Raw genomic sequence first — 17,807 nt, forward strand, 5'->3', positions numbered from 1 at the left:
TACATACAAGACCAAAAAATTTGTTTTTTATCCCTTAGGAAACAAGCACTGTTTGGGGGCCTGATGCAATAAGTTCTTAAATGTGGGTGCTATTTCATCCACAAACAGGACCATCCAAAGGATATCGCCTTTACAGGTGACCTATCCTTTTCAATGGATTTCATCGATCGCAGCAGTGAATTAGATAATATGGTAGACATTAAAATATTTAATAAATTAATGAATATCTTCTATTGCTTGTGTTTTTAAGTATGTTCAGCACTTGTTTATTTTTTGGTTTTGTTTTGTTTTTTCTATTTTCTCTCATTCCATTCACTGTAAGATCTCCCTGGGTAGGAAGAACATCAAGAATTACCTATTGCATCTGAGTATCTAAGTACAATATTCCACAAAGGAGCTGGCCACATAAAGGAACTCCCACAGTCAAATCTGTGCTGATTATAGAAAGCCTTGCATGGCAGTATGGAAATTATAGCATTTGTTGAAGGTTTCCAAAGCATTGTGAATCCCTGAATGTAGAAGAAACATATTTTTAGTCAGTAACATTGCAGGTGTTCAAATAAATATTTTTAGTTTGTGTAAACTATTTTTATTTATAAATAAACTTATGAAAAAAGTAATTCTAATCTGACATATCTGGTTGTGATTTAAAATTTAAAAGCATTTTGTTATGTTATTGTTATTTTGTGCATGAATATTTCAAAAGCGTTCTTAACAATTGAGGTTTTCCATGTGTCTTGATCTTACTAAGAAAATGTCTTCTGAACAGTATGACAAAAAGTTGAAAAATACAGAGCAGATGATTGAAAAGTCTCCTTTGAGCTGGTATGAGATAAAATTTTATTAACATCCTGTTGTTGTTTTGTGACTTGAAAACTTGCTATGCCCCTAATGTTTTTCTTTGTTAGTCACATAGCTGCAGTATTTAATGTCATAATTTTATAGCTAGGTAATCAACCAAGTGCTTATTTCTCTGCCAAGAGGGAAGGCATCAAAACATTCCCCCTACTCACTTCTGCATAGAGAAAATGACCAGGAAGCTTTTAAATTAAATCAACATAAAACTGATAAAGACCAATGCATAAAAGAGGAGAATATTGTCCCTTTGAGGTTCTCCTTGCAATAATAGAGTTCACATTTTTTCTTGATCTTCCTTTTCTGTTTATACCTCTCCTCTTCCTTCTTCCTTGCCCTCCATTCAAACTTCCTGCAGTCTTCTCAGGCCTTGCTATCAGGCAGCCCATAGGACAGCAAAATTGAGATTTTTCCATGAAAAAAATAATACTGCTTAATTCTAAAGCAACCTTCCCCCACACCTCCCAAGGTGTCAAGCACAGAAATGTCTTCTGAACTGGCAAAAACCTAATAAAGGAAGTAGGCTCAACATTATTCAAAGTAGATTATTCAAAAGGACTCAGATGACATGAGTTTGAGCCTAGGCTCTGAGATTTGTAAGCCATGTGACTTCACTTAAACTTTCATAGATTTAGTTTCCTCATATGTAAAGTGAAGATAATAATACTTGCACTATTTATTTGATACAGATTTTTGTTTGGAAAAGGGAAAGGGGTTAGATCTGTGTGCCACAGTGACCCTAACCCAAATTAACTCAGAGACTTCTCAAGGTGGAAAGCAAAGGTTACCTTTATTACAATCTGTCAAGATGGCTGTCTGCTCCTTCCATACACGTGAAGAGAGAGACTGAGTAACAGGGGCTGCACTGTAAAAGCAAATCTCCTTGCACCAAGCAAAGTCTCCAACCACCACTATCCCTTATCCCTTTAACTGGGGGTGGGCTTGGGCTTACATTCTAACTGGGAGGTGAGGCTTACATTCTAGGCCCCAAATTCAAAGACAAGGAAAGAGGTGGGAAGCCAAGGGCAAATGGCTCAGTTTGGGGGGCAGGACTTATTCTTTCTGTTACGTGCTTATAAACAGGGTCTGAGCAGGGGAGGATTTTTAAAATAATAATAAAAAATTATTGCCCTTTTGAGAAGGCTTCAATTCTGAGAGTTCATCTCTCACAGATCTATGATTTCATTGATATATGGCTATATGGAGCGTCAAGGTAAGGAAACTCTCTCCATAAATGAAATTCACCACCTTCTCTGTAAAAAAAAAAAAAGTAGATTGTTCAAATCTGCTGAGTGCCTGGAGTCAGTATATATAGCATATCCTCAGTGTCACTTGCCATACTAGTGCATCTGAGGAGGCTGGAAGGGGCATGGGCTCCCGGTTGAGACAGAAGGAGGGAGCTGTTGCTTGGGTGCCCCATGCTCCCTGATTAGAAGTTCTTGGATCATATAAGAAAATTCTCTGCCAGGGAAGGGAGACAAACAAACTGGCTTTATTTCCACTCATCTTGGGACTTTCCTAGGCCTTGGCAGCTCCTAATCATGTATTTAGCAAGAATACCGAATAACCTGGTTCTTTGAATGAGGATTCTATTTTTACTCTATAATCCTTGGAGCAATACTAAGCTTATAGCTTGGGGGGGGTTTCCAACATATTATTTTAGTAATGTGTGGAGTTCCCAGTGTGAAAACTCCCTTTACCAGAGAACAGCAATTTATCTGTACTTTAAAGCCTGAATGAGTAGCCTGGGGGCACAAACAGGTTAAATGTTGTGCAGATAACCTCCAAAGTTTTTTTGAGACCTTAATCTAGAATTCTAGGATCTGATGTTCACTCTCCTAGTACACTGCAGAGGCAGGGCTTTAACCCTGTGCCTTCTTAACTCCAAGAACAACTCTGTAGTCATTCTGACACAATGCTTCAGATTTTTAGTTGATATAATTTTGTTTGTTTGTTTGTTTAATTGATCGTTGTATATAGTACTAGAGTGGGGGAAGTTTGAAGTGCAGGCTATTCAGTTCCTTGATCCCTCTAACCATTTAACAGTCATTAATGGGGTGCTTATACCCAGCAAACCCTTTGCCCTCCCTACCTTTGATAGCTAATTTACTCTCCTCCCCCCCCCCCCCCCCGGAGGCAATTGGGTTTAAGTGACTTGCCCAGAGTCACACAGCTGGTAAGTGTCTGAGGTCAAATTTGAACTCAGGTTCTCCTGACCCGAGGGCCAGTGCTCTATCTACTGTGTTGTCTAGCTGCTCCTTCCTTCCCTTTAAATGAAGAAACCAAGAATCATGTCTCATGTTTGTAGAAGGGACTTAGAAGGCCAAAAAAAGTCAGAATTAAAGCAACAAATATGTCAGATAACAATCTACAGGATTTTTGTTGTTTGAATACAATGACTAATATTAAACTTTAGTGAGGCCAGTAACCTTATGAAAAGTACTACTGGATATTTAGAGAATTTTATTCCATTCTGGTGATGGAGCATGGGCCCAAGCAGAGACCTTTGCCCCTTGCCCCAATAAGAATTTGGGTCCCATTTGTATATGGGCCCCAGAAAACCCTTAAAAACTCACTCTGGTCTCAAAGGGCTACCTGAGGCTATATTCCACTCAATGGCTTTTCCTTATCAACTATCTCTATCTCCCTTTGAAAACCTAATGAAGCTCTAGTATATTTCCCACCTTTGACCTTATCCTTCCTTCAAACCTCTTCCTTCCAGTTCCCTTCATTATCTATTCCATTGTCTATTCAACCCCCCAGATATTCCCATTGGAATTCTCCCTAGACTCACCCCAGCTTCATGATCTTTCTCCTAGCCCCTCCTCCAAACACCCAACATTATTTGAGTGTGTATAAGATCCACCCTGTCCCCCATTTAAACGCTGAGACTTCCTCATGCCCACTCGTCCTTACTGGCATCACTAATGTTTAGATTCCTTAAGAGTCTGACCTGTGTGATTTATCCCTAATATACTTTTTCTCTGGCTGAAAGAAGATTTGGGTCAAATTCTTTTGGCAGGACCCACTGTACCATTTCAGAACCTAGACCTCATCACTGGGACAGCTACATCTATGTAAGAGCCCTTAAAAATTACCTAATTGTGGTCTATGTTAGTAGGCATTGTGGCGGAGGAGGAAGAATGCTAGACTGGAAGCAGAAGACCTTATCAAACATGACACCTTTTCACTCATGGAACTAGGAAAATCAGTAAACCTCTCAGGGCTCAGTTTTGTCATCTATAGAATGGGGCTAATAACACTTGTACTGTCTGTTTCAGAGATATTTGGTGGGAGCTAATTAGATTAGAGGGCAGCTAGGTGGCACAATGGATAGAGCACTGTATTTGGAATCAGTGAACTCATGAAGTGAACATCCTGAAGATGAGTTCAAATCCAGCCTCAGATGCTTACTAGCTGTGTGACCCTGTTTGCCTCACTCCTCATCTGTAAAATGAGCTGGAGAAAGAAATAGCAAACCGTTAACAGTATCCTTGCCAAGAAAACCCCAAAGAGAGTCCTGAAGAGTCGGACATGACTAAACAACACGACAGCAAATTAGATTATATAGGTGGTAGCATTTTATAAACTGCAAAGTGCTGGTTTTTTTAAAGAGACTATTGTTACTATAACTGTTGTCATGATTAGCACAGATAGTTACTGTCCGTAAATGGTTTAGATTAGTTTTCAGCAAAGTGCTCATTGAAGGAGTTACTGGGGAGTTAGATGTGGATAAACCACAGTCAACTTTCCATTATTATTTTGTGACCAAACATTGTACTTTTAGTGTCATCTAGTCATATTCTGAATGGATGTATTTGGTCCCAATATGAAAACAGCTAGAGAATATTGGAAGGATTAATTAGAGGGAAAATGTGTCAACATTACAGGAACAAACAAATCAAGCACATGTCCACTAGTAGTAGCCAGAGGATCCTCTAATTTCCTGTACTTTAACAAGCTAATACACGGGAAAACCCTCTGTGACCGCTATGTACTAGAAAAATATAAACCGATATCACTATTTAGTAATCATTAATAATGATAACCCCAATAGAATAGAAGCTCCTTGAGGGAAAGCATTGCCTTGCTTTTTGTTTTTGTATGCCTTATATAGAGGATGAATAGAATTGAGTTGAAACACAGAGTTCATGTAGCATCATTTAGTCTAGAGATTCTTAACCTCTTTTTGTGCCATGGAGCCTCCTGTCCCCCTTCACACACACTCACATACTTTGGCAATCTGGCAGATCCTACGGACCCTTTCCTGAAAAATGTTCTTAAATGATTAAATGGATAAGAATTCAAAGGAAACCAATTCTATTGAAACACAACTATAAATGTGTGTGTGTGTGTGTGTGTGTGTATTTTTTAAAATTAACAGACTACAGGTTGAGAACCTTTATCTATCCAAGGGTGGGGAATCTAGAGCCTCAAGGCCACACGTAGCTTCTAGATCTTTGGGTGTGGCCTTTAATTGAATCCAAATTTTACAGGACAAATCCTTTTATTAAGGGGATTTGCTCTGTGAAGTTTAGATTCAAAAGGCCACACTTGAGGACCTAGAGGGCTATATGGCCTGGAGGTCACAGTTCCCCACCCCTGCATACCATCCAACACACCGAGAAAAACTAAAATAATATAGATGGATACAAATCTGTTCTATTTAAAACAGTTTGCTCTACTAAGAAAATGAGCTCATTTTTCTCAGTAACTTATTTTATTACCGAACAACCACAAGAGTTAGGGATTTGTTTCCTAAATCTACTCTAAATCCCTCACACTTCAGTTTAAGTCGATTTGCAATTGTTTTCCCTTTAGTCAAGATGGAGTACATTTAAATTTGGTCATGAATATTAACCACAATTAGGATCTTCTTTTAAGATACAAAATGTTGCCTAAAGGTTTAAAGTGAGCAAGACAACAAAGTCCAACAGAGGGAGTCCTTGGCTGACAGATCCCAGGAGGCTTCTGATCTACTTACAATCCTAGCTCAGATTTAGGCACTTTAGACCTCTTTGTATTGCTGTTTTCTTATCTGCAAAATGGTGGTGGTGGTGGTGGTAGAATGAGATTACTTGGAGGTATAATTTAAAAATGCAATATGACTGCTTTGATACTTTGAGAGATCCATGATTTCATTGGTGTGTACACATTTTGAGAGTGACTGCTGATGAAAACTTCACCACTTGGTGACTGACCTTTCTATGACAAGTTTCTTTGAACTGAGTTATTTTTTAAGTATGGCTCTTGGCCAGTGGACTTATAGTCCTTCATCAGCCCCATTCTCGATAGATTCACAGCTCAGCAGGACCTGCCAGAATGTGTGTTCAAGTGACATATCTTCTAGATTCTACCTTCAAGAAGCAATGAAATATAACATCAGGATGTAGTAGAGAATATGAGAATAAATGTGGTTATCTGTAAATGACTTTGAATGTCTTTCTGTTTATTTGTTCATTTAAAATGATATCCTATTAACTGTGACATTGGTGAGACTGAAAAGCAGAACCAAAAAAAAAAAAACCCCAAACCTAACTAAACCAAAACTCTCATCCAAATCATGGCAGGAGATTTATAACATTTTAAAATTCCTTTTTAGCATGTAATTGATCAGCTATGATGTGTTATAATTTAAGATCCTAATTTCCATGTCTTGGGGAGAAAAATGGAAAAAAAACATAAAGCTTCTTTTTAAAGTTTTGGTTGGCTCAAGAAAGGAAATGTTATGAAAGTTAAATCAAAATTATGACAGCAAAACTGAAGGCCTCAGACACAGAGGAATCAAGATAAGCTTCATATAAGATGGAATTCCAATGATTCATAACAAAATTGGGCATTTATACCAAGGAATGCCACATCATTCTCTAATAAACTATTAAATCTGGTACAATCATTTTAAATATAAAAAAAAATTCGCTGGTTTACTTCCCAAGCTTACGTCACTCAATTTATTTATGTAATGATTGGAAAGATTTTTTAAAATGAATTACTCGTAGCAGGGATGAAATAGTGTAGTTGAAGTAGCATTGGACTGTGTGTCAGGAGATGTAGTCTCAATTCTGACACTGGAGGTATAACACTGGGCACAGCAAGAAACTTCTTTGAGACTGGATTTCCTCATCTGAAAAATGGGAAGGGGGAGGGAAGAAAAGGGATTGGACTTCCCAACCAGTTTTAAACTTCTAAGATTCTATAATTCGAATGATGCCCTTTCGAGTCTGAGAATGGGGGCAGCTAGGTGGTGCAATGGATAGAGCATTTGCCCTGAAGTCAGGAGGACCTGAGTTCAAATCTGGCCTCAGACCAAATACTTAACACTTACTAGCTGTGTGACCCTGGGCAAGTCACTTAACCCCAATTGCCTAAATAGAAAAGTCTGAGAATGACTTGCATTTGTGGAGTCTAAAAGAAAAGAGGGTCTTCAAATGGAACTAACATCATGATAAGACTTAATTAATCTAAGAAGTCAAATAAAAATGTTTCCAACTGGATAATGAGGTGTGTCAACAGAACATCCCTTGTATGCCATTTGAGATATCTATGCTAGGGCTTCTGTCAATCCAGAAACCTGGACTCGTGACTGCCTCAGGCACTGATGGGTCCTGTGGTGAAGGAAGACGTTATCTGTGACATCCCTGCTTACTTATCTGGAGAAACCTGAGGAAATAGTTGCTTTTTAAAGAGTTGTCCTCTTGGCAAGAAATGGCCAGAAGATTGTCCTTTTATCAGAAGAGACCTTAAAGGTCATCTAAGTTAAATTCTGTTACTTTATAAGTACGGAAACTAGGTTTCAGGCAGCCTGAGTGACTTCAAGTCATACAAATAGTTAAATGTTAGTGATAGTACTTGAATCCTTAGGATAGCTAGGTGGCACAGTAGATAGAGTGCTAGGCCTGGAGTCAGGAAGATTTGAGTTCCAATCCAGCCTCAGACACATATTAGCTGTGTGACCCTGGACAAGTCACTTAACCCTGTGTACCTCAGTTCCTTACCTATAAAATAAGCTGGAGAAGGAAATGGCAAACCACTCCAGCACCTTTGTCAAGAAAATCCCAAATGGGGTTACAAAGAGTTTGATATAACTGAAATGACTGAAGAACTTGAACCCTAATTTTTCTGACATATACCATCCTAAACCATGCTGCATCTAGGTATGTAAATCAAATAAGGTTTTGTCTATAGAAGATCTGGCTATCTTATGATGTAATCCATTGTGAAGTAAATATTTGCCTCTTTACTGCTCTTTGTTTTATAAACCCCATTTAAAATATACAATAAATCTTATTAGAGTTATAGAATCAGAGAATTCCGGAGATGAAAAAGGCTTCAGAGGTCAAAAATCACAATTCCTTTTTACTACCATCCAACTATGGACATCAATGCTCTTTTTGAACAACTTTAGGAACAGGGAACTTACTAATTCTTCCATTAATTTAAAGGTAGCACGATCAATTTTTGGATGGCTCTAATGGTTAGAAAGTTCTTACAGTAAATGAAAGCTGCCAGTTATAATTAACTCATTGGTACCCATAGTCGTATTGGACCAGTTTAAACCATTTTCTACATGAGAGTTCCTCATATATTTGGAAATAGTCATCGTGACACACACCTCCTCGCTCTACCCCCAATGAATTTTTTGCTTCAAGCTAAATAAAATGGTTTCCTTTAGTTTCTTAAATAACATTTCTAGCCCTCTCCAACTTGTCAGTGTCCTTTGTACAATATGGCACTAGTACTGAATACAATATTCCAAATGCATTCTTACCAGGGTAGAATACAGACATTCCTTGTGCTGAATGTTAAACTCTCAATAATTTAGCCGAAATGCATAATTATAATAACCATGCTTGTCACCAAAGAAGAGATAATAAAATATACCCCTGTCCTTCTATGCAAGATGGGTGACTATGGGTCTGTAATATTGCATATATTTTCAGATTGGTTTGATTTGTAGGTTAATTTTGTTGAAATATATTTCTTTTATTTTTTTTCAAGAGGAATGACTCATTGGGTAGAGTGGGGCAGAAGGATTTATTCAGAAATGAAGGTTATGTAAAAAAAATGAATAAACATTTCAAAATAAAAAAGCAAATGAAAAATTTGGATAGGGGTTGGGCTGAGGCTTAAGTAAACTTAACAAAATCTTGCCATCCCCCCCCACAAAGAAAGACCAAATTCATAACAAAAGCAAGAGTATAGGACAAACATTTAAGGTACTGAAATAAGCAAATTAAGTACTTTAGAATAACCATTTGCTACAAATAATTGATCTGTTCATTGCAAATTGTTCTGATTTATTCATTGAAGGAGATCCCATATAACGATATCCACCAAACAACACTATTAGATTAGTTTTAAGTATGTACTTAAAAGAATAAAGAGCATTTATTCATAAGAATAGTCTATAAGTCAGAATTATCACTATTTCAAATTGTCCTTCCTGTCATTTAATTTTAAGTAATTGAACTTTTGTGTATGGACAATTCATACCTATAAATAGGTCAAATTCCAAAATTTGCTTTTTAAGTTAGTTTTAAACCCAGAATGTATTTTTCAAATGAAATTCAATTGTTGTTAATACCATTTAGGTCCCTAGACAACATATAAAGGTTTATTTAACTCATTTTACTTAAGCATGTTGTTGTTCAGTCATGTCTGGCTCTTCATGACCCCACTTTGGGTTTTCTTAGCAAAGATGCTAGAATAGTTTGCCATTTTCTTCTCCAGTTCATTTTTACAGATGAGGAAACTGAGGCAAATAGGGTTAGGTGATTTGACCAGGGTTACATAGCTACTAGGTGCCTGAGGCCTGACTAAGTCTTCCTGTTTCCAGGCCCAGCATTCTACCCACTGTGCCACCTAGCTGCCTAGGCATTCAAACATTAATAGGTATTCATGGAACACAAAGCTGGTGGCCACTCTGGGAAGGACCAGTGGTAAAGCTAACTCTCAGGTATTCCAGCACATTCAGGCTATGCTCTATGCAAAGCTATGGTATAACCCTTTGATGTGGTATAGACAAAGATTTGTAAAGAAGACAAAAAAGGCATAGTGATTTCTAGATTTCATCAAGACAGGAAAAAATTTCAAAGGTAAGGTAAGCTGCAATCTACTCAAGTGTTACATGTTCCAGGTAATGTTTGCCATGAAGTATTGTCAGTCAGTCAGTCAGTAAACATTTATTAAGCTCCTCCTATGTGCAAGGCACTATGCTAAGTGCTAGGGACCCAAAGAAAGGCAAAAGACAGCAGTACCTGATCTCAGCAGCTCAGAGTCTAGTGAGGGAGACAACATGTAAACAGCTGTATACAAGTAAGAAATAGACAGGATGAATTGCAGATAATCAAGAGAAAGCACTAGAATTAGGGTGGTGGGAATGGAAAAGGTTTCCTGTAGAAGGTAAGATTTTTGCTGAGACCTAGAGGAAGCCAGAGAATCCAGGAGGTAGAGGAGGGACAGCATTTCAGACATGAAGCATGATCATGTACATAGAGTGTAGGAAAAAGTCTATACAGCCTTCAAGAATTTGTGTGGCTCCAGTCCTCTTTAAGTGAACAGACTCCCTCATCCTATGTTTTTCTTTGTTCATGAGCCACTCAATTCAATTGCATAAATACTTATTGCATTCCTACTACATATGGCACTATGCTAGGAGGTGATAACTTAATTCTCAAATGGGTCTGTAATCTCATTGCTAAGGACATTATCTCCTATGATACAGATTGAAATCCATCTATGTCTTCCCACCTTGTGTGGTTGTTGTTCATGTTCTTCCCCTAATTTGCCATAGGAAGTCGGGCAACGTGCTAGGGATCTTCCTCTTGACCTTAGGAAGATACCAATAGAACACACAGGTTGTCCAATCACCCTTCACTCTCATTTTGTGACAAGTCCATTTTCTTTTTTGCGTCATTCTTTTGTATGATAATATCCTTTATTCCATTTGTATGGGACATAAAGATGAAAAACTAACCATGATCCCAGAACTAAATAAGCTCACAACACTATAGAGTTGATCATCATGCAGTATATATATGAAGAAGTATAATATAAATTAGAATGTGAAAAAAGCAAAGAAAATCCAGAGTTCTTCAAAAAAAATATCAGTAGACTTCAACTATCTGCAAGAGAAGGCAGTGTTACCTGGGAAATGTGTGGCTTGGAGTACACATCATCTATCACTAAAGGAAAATATGGTAAATAATATTATACTCTAAAGAGAATAGCATGGCCGTCATTGGATTGGAGGAAATAGCCTCGTGACAGAGAGGTAAAAGAGGCCAACAAAAGAAATGCTTTGGGTTCTGGAACCCAGGAAAGGAAATCAAACATAAGGAATTGACCCCTACCAATTCAACAGGTTGCAAGGCCAAGTGACTATGATGATTTATAAGCTTGTCAAGATTTTAGCCATGCATAAGCTTATTTAGAGCATGGACTTAAGTCCATGGACTTGAGTCCACATAAGTCATTATTCACAAAGTCAGGGTCAAGGATAAATTGTGATTCCTACCTGTGTCTCACAGTCCTTCCTTATAGGGCAGGACAGTTATTTATCTGTGTCTTGTTAAGCTTTTGCTTCTCTTCATTCATCCTCATTTTAAGTTTTGACTCAGAAATTAAAAACAAATTAAATTTTTAAATTATACTTTTTAGATGAGCTCCACCCCACTAGTTTTACTAATATTAGTAAAAATGATTTTATTTTTTTCACCAAGAACTTGGTCCTTGTAATTTCCATTAATAAGTTTATCTCTGAATAGGCAAAAAAGCATAGCAAGGCCTAGAAGGCAGTTATTTTCAATGCACATTTCACTTAAAAAGTGTTTCTTTGGGGGGCAGCTAGGTGGCACAGTGGATAAGCACTGGCCCTGGAGTCATTAGACCTGAGTTCAAATCCTGTCTCAGACCAGACACTTGACACTTACTATCTGTGTGACCCTGGGCAAGTCACTTAACCCCTATTGCCTTAATGAAAAAAAAAATGTTTCTTTGCCTAGGATGTTAAAGAGGTGGGTTTAAAAAAAATTCCAAGTTCACCAGAATTAGTACCATGTGTTTCTTTCTTTTGAGCCAATAAGGGTTGAATGACTTGTCCAGGACCACATAACTAGTATTTGTCAAGTGTCTGATCCAGATTTGAACTCAGATCCTCCTGACTCTAGGGCCAGTGTTCTATCCACTGAGCCACCTAGCTGCCCCCAATAGCATCTATTTCATATTCAAAAATGTTTTATCATTAAATCAGTTTGGGAATTTCTGCTATGAAACAGAGTTACTGTGGGAAGATAGGAATCTCAGCCTCTTGTGGCCCTTTTACACACTCACACACACACACACACACACACATACACACACACACACACACACACACACACAACCACCCCCACCTCCACCACCACCCAATACCTATCAAAACTCCTTGGGACAGGATGTGGCTGGTTGAAGAACTAAAAGGGATACTCTGAGTAAGATAGCAATTGGGGCCATAGAACATGATTGGAAAGTTGAGATTTTAGTTTTTGGGTTTGGGCACTAAGGATAGCTAGGTGTTGTACTACGGAGGGGATGGGAAGGGGTGTGTGGGTGTGAGAATAATGAGGAGCACATCTAGTATGAAACTGACACTTTCCTTTACTCTTCTCTATCCCTCTCCCATTTTCTTCATTTTCTCCTTTAATATTATTGTCATGAAGGTGGTGGGAATGGGGGAAAGGTGGCAGAAGGTAAAAAGCAGAGATGAGGAAGAACATCATGGATCACCATGATGGGAAGAGAAGATGAACTTTTCACTCTTCTGCTCTCCCCTGCTCTTCCCTGCCCTTCCCTTCCCTTTAGCACTTCCCTTCCTCTCTTCCCTTTCTTCCTTTCTGTCTCCCAATTTCTTTTCTCTCTTCTTTCCCTTCTCTTCCCCTCCCTTTTCCTCACTTCCTTTTCTCTCCTCTTCCTCCTCTCCTTCCATTCTCTTCCTTTCTTTTTTCTTCCCTTTCCTCTTATCCTCTTTTTTCTCCTTTCCTCCATTCCCTTCTCTGTTCTCTTCCTCCTTTCCCCCTCTCTTCTTTCTCCTCCTTCCTTTTCCCTACCCTCCCACTTCTCTTTCTCTGCCCTTATTTCCTTCCTCTCTATTCCCCTTGTTTTTTCTCTCCATTACCTTTCTCTCCCTTCCTGCCTCCTTCCTTTGTCTTCCTTTTTAAAATAATTTTTTCCTTCTGTTACCTTTCCATACCCTCTGACAAGAATATTCTTACTGACAAGTAACAGTGCTAGAATGGGGGAGAGAAGGAAAGAAAAAGGATGGAGAGAATGGTAGAAAGGATGAGCACTAGAACAGGACTTCAATCTCCCCACCTTTCCTATACAGACCTGCTGGGGGTAGTGGTGGGTCACAGATATTGGGGATGAGGAGGTGAGGCACAGTGATTTCCTTCCTTTCTCTTTCTATTAGAAGGTTGAAGGTGAGGAAAGAAGGAAAAATTTCTGGCTGATCCTGCCTCTGAAATCACCAAATATAGTGAAGTATGAGATCAGATACAGGTAAGAAACTGCCTATGTTACAGAAAGACAAATCTATAGTAATTGGTTCAATTGGTTGGGGCATTGGGGAAAGAGGCCATAGTAAATTCCTGTAAAGGTCAATTAGCTTGCTCTCTTTTATGGCCTGTATCTACTTCCTAGCCTTTGGCAGGTATCTCCCAAGTGCCTGCCACTCCCCTCTGGGGAGAAAGGGTGAAAGTTTGTGGGTGGATCATGAATACTCATCAACAATAATAGCCTATTGATAGGGCTCAGAAGCACTGGCATTGTATGAGATAATAGCAGAAAAAAAATTCATTAATGACCTTTCCAAATATGTAACAGCACCCAGAGACATTTGCCTGGCTTCTTGACTCATAAACCAGCACTTTGTGTTCTATATTGCAGTCTTTGTCAAAGTATAAAATATCAGGGAGCTTTTTCAGGCCCCTAAATCCCAGGCTGCTTTAAATTCGGGAATATTTGCTAGAGAAGGACACTACACAGGTTTGCATAGTAATTATTTCTCAAACTTCACATGTATTGTGCACATTTAAAAGAAATATGGCCCAGAGAATATTGAAACTGATTAGGTATTTTATTCTCTTCCAATACCAACTTTTGTGTCACTGATAATTACTAGAGATCACTATACAAGTTTGCATGATAACTATTCATCAAAATTCACATATATTGACAAGTTTAAAAGAACAGTGATCTAGAGAATATGAAAACAGAGTAGGCATTTTTATTCCCTCTAAATGCCCACTTTCATTTATGTCACTGATTGCTTATTAGAAAGCACTCAGGCTTTTAACATGCATACTGCAAATATCCATCACTTCAGCCCAAGACACAGGCATAAAGTGCATCTCACCTCACAAGCAGGATCTGATCATGGGGAAGGTCTCTGAAGCCATCTTTACATAAAACAGAGTGGTCATCCACTAGAGAGGGAACAATGAAAGCAAGCAGTCTGGAGAGGTCAGACTTTAAGGAAAACTTAGTCATTCAAGACTCAGTTCGGAGTCTTGGTGTCCAAGAGAACAATTAGTTCCTGGGGTAGAAAGAACATTTCTGTTCTACAGTTTCCATTTCTGCAATGGGGTAGATTCTCTTACAGTTTGTAATCCTTTTTTGAAGGTTCTTTGTTGTTGTTATTCAGTCATTTCAGGCATGTCCAACTCTTTGTGACCCCATTTTCGGTTTTCTTGGCAAAGATACTGGAATAGTTTGCCATTTCCTCCTCCAGCTAACTTTATAGATAAGGAAACTGAGGCAAATAGGGTTAAGTTATTTGTCCAGCTAGTTAGTATTTGAGGCCAGATTTGAACTCAGGAAGATGAGTCTTCCTGATTCCACTGTACCACCTATCTGCCAAATCTCATTTGCTATTTACCGATGGTTTGTAATGCCCAGACTAACGTCTTATAATAACCTCAAGCACACCTTTATCAAAGGCCAAATCATAGAAAAATCCATTTCACCCTACTTAAGATATGATTTCCTCATTTGTGAAATGAGGGAGCTAGACTGGATGATCTCTAATGCCTTTTGTGGATCCCAAATCTATGATTCTTTAGGTTTAAAATATCACCATATATCCTTGATCATTCCTTCACTGTACTTCCTTTCAGTTTCCCTGTGTGCACCTACCTCCACTCAGCATTACTGGCAAATGATCATCCAATGTTTTTGCCTCCTTCTTGATTCCTTTCCAAGTCAACCTCAAGAGCTGTGTATGACTCATCCCCTTCTTTGACTGTTTGAGAGGTCAGATTCTAATGACTTCCTGATGTAGGGGCGCTAACCATCTAAGAGTTATTTGTAAGGTCTAATTAACTATACATGTCATGACATAGATCAAAGTAGATGAAACGGAACATATTAGGATAAGTGGTGCTCCTATAAGGCAGCTATTTGAGAAGAAGATTAGATAGAATAGATATTTCAATTGTTATTTTCTCAGAACTCTCTTCTTCAGAATATAAAGGACAAATAACAGAGGGGGAAAACACACATTAAAACCATGGAATGTGTTCCTCATGCTGCATCACAGAAAGCACAGAATGTTACAGTAAGATCATGCAACATCCTCATTTTTCATTTTTTAAAACTTACTACCTTAAAACTGAGTAACACACTACTTAATGCATTAAAACTGACTAGCACTATTAATTTGAACATTAAAACTGGAACACATCTATTCATATTTGCTGCTTTAGGACTGTCCTTGTCTCTCTATGGATCAGATTCATTTGAAACTATCATGTAATCTCTATAGGAGCAAGGACCAATGGTATATTTGTATGTTCTTTAATGTAGAATCTTAAATATTGAGGTAATGTAGGACCAAAACAAATTCAAATTTGTAGAGAAATCTCAATAGTCTAGAGTTCCCTAGAAGTGGGTCTCTGTTCCTACTTTGCCTATTATCCTTTCTCTATATATTTAAGAGCTCCAGTAATCTCCAACTATCTACTAAACATTTTATACCAGATATCCTACAGACATCTCCAGGCTAACATATCCAAAGCAAAACTCATTAACTTTCCCCACAAACCTATACCTCTTCCAAACATCTATAACTGTTGAGTGCACCACTATCTTCCCATCTTTGTTGTCTTTCTCAATTTTTCACTCCTGCTTACCCCACATAACCCATTAGTTGGCAAATAGTGTCATTTCTAATTCTACAATAAAAAAATGGCAATAAGAGCTAGCATTTACATAGTGCTTTAAGATTTGTAAAGCACTTTATATAGATTATTTTATTTGATCCTCACCTTGTGAGGTGGGTGCCATTATTATCTTCATTTTACGGATGAGGAAACCGAGGCTGAGGTTAAATGACTCGGCCAGGACCACACAGCTTTTAAGTGTCTGATGCAGTACTTGAGCTCAGGTCTAACTGACTTCCAGTTCAACATTCCACCCTCTGTGTCATATAACTGCCTCTACAACATCTTCCCTTCCTCTCTACTAATATAGCCACCAGCCAAGTTTAGGATCTCATATCCTTTTGCCTGGCTACAATACTTTCCTTCTTCATCTTCTTGCCTCAATCTCTCCACACTATAATCTGACTTTCATACAGTTGCTAAAGCAATTTTGACTATTTCACTCCCTAAACCCATAAACTACAATGGCTTCTGAATGTTTCTAGGATCAAATATGAGATCCCTTTAGCTTTTTTTTTTTTTTGATGCAATTGGGGTTAAGTGACTTGCCCAGGGTCACATAGCTCGTAAGTGTCTGCAGGTCCTCCTGACTCCAGGGCTCATGCTGTATCCATTGAATCACCTAGCTGCCCCACCCTTCTATCTGTTAAAGCCCAACATCACCTGGACCCAACCTGTCTTCATGGCCTGGTTATACATTCCTTCCTTTCCTGTACTCTGTGATCAAGACAATTTCTTGCTATTTCTCACCCAGAATATCCTATCTCCTGTCTCTATGCCTTGGCACTGTCTATCCCCCAAGACTGAAATGTACTTCCTCTTCACCTCTGCCTCTTAGAATCACTTGTTTCCTTCAAAACTCAGATGAAGTGCCATGGAGTTTCTTTCTGATCTATCAGCTCTGCCTGTACCCTCTTCCCCCAAATTACCTTGTATTTACTCTTTGTGTACATTTCTACATACATATACATATATGTTTCATACATGTATAGACAATACACATGGCATATGCACACATACATGTTTGTTATGTGTACTTTGATGTCTATGAGTATATACATGTTGTTTCCCTGATAGAATAGAAATTACGTGTTGCCATTCAGTATTTAACTTTTCTCTTTAAATATCTAGTAGCTAGCACATTGCTTAACATGAACTAAGAGATTAACAAACGCTTGTTGATTAATTGATTAATTCTCTAGTCTCTACCATACTCAACCTATTCTATTTTTTTAGGTCCACAACCAAATGAACTCTGGACAAGCCCAAACTCTTATTCTGGGAATGAAACATCTGACATTAGCTCCAACCTCAGATAAATGACATAGACAAAAGATCTAAGTTGAACCAGGTATTCGTTTTACTGTATGTAATGTAGCAAACTAAAAGTGTACTAAATTATTGGCTTCTCATGAGCAGGGACCATGCTTTTCCCCCCTCCACACAGAGGTAAAGCATAAAATGGGCCTTCAATAAATATGTATTGATTGATTGACTGACTGGTAACTTTTCAATGGCTTGGTAACCCCATTACATGGGTTGTATAAGGTGTTTCACTAGCACTAGGACTTCTGGTGTGAGAGCTTGACAAGCCATTTTCAGAGCTGTTCATCTACCTTTGGTATCCACCTTTCACCCAAATCTCATCTGTTGCTTCAAGAAGCTGTAACTTATGCAATGGCCACACCACAGTAAACTGTCTTGTCAGACAGGCTAAAGAAGCTTGAGGGTAATCAATAGGCCTCACACCCATTC

General features: G+C 38.4%; 1 long non-coding RNA gene across 2 annotated transcripts in view; it reads left to right on the forward strand.

The window, feature by feature from the left end:
- Positions 1-17,543, forward strand: part of LOC110207786 (uncharacterized) — a 53,381-nt gene extending 35,838 nt beyond the window's left edge. Inside the window, exons 2-4 of one of the 2 annotated variants that reach the window (XR_002324318.2) lie at positions 13,304-13,392; positions 15,009-15,144; positions 17,289-17,543. This is a non-coding gene — a long non-coding RNA (uncharacterized LOC110207786). The remainder of the gene's footprint in view (positions 1-13,303; positions 13,393-15,008; positions 15,145-17,288) is intronic. The other variant, XR_002324317.2, reaches the window with a different exon arrangement.
- Positions 17,544-17,807: the final 264 nt, after the last annotated feature.

The sequence above is a fragment of the Phascolarctos cinereus genome, unplaced genomic scaffold (genome assembly GCF_003287225.1).
Source record: "Phascolarctos cinereus isolate Bilbo 61053 unplaced genomic scaffold, phaCin_HiC Scaffold_4;HRSCAF=312, whole genome shotgun sequence".
Lineage (NCBI taxonomy): Eukaryota > Metazoa > Chordata > Mammalia > Diprotodontia > Phascolarctidae > Phascolarctos > Phascolarctos cinereus.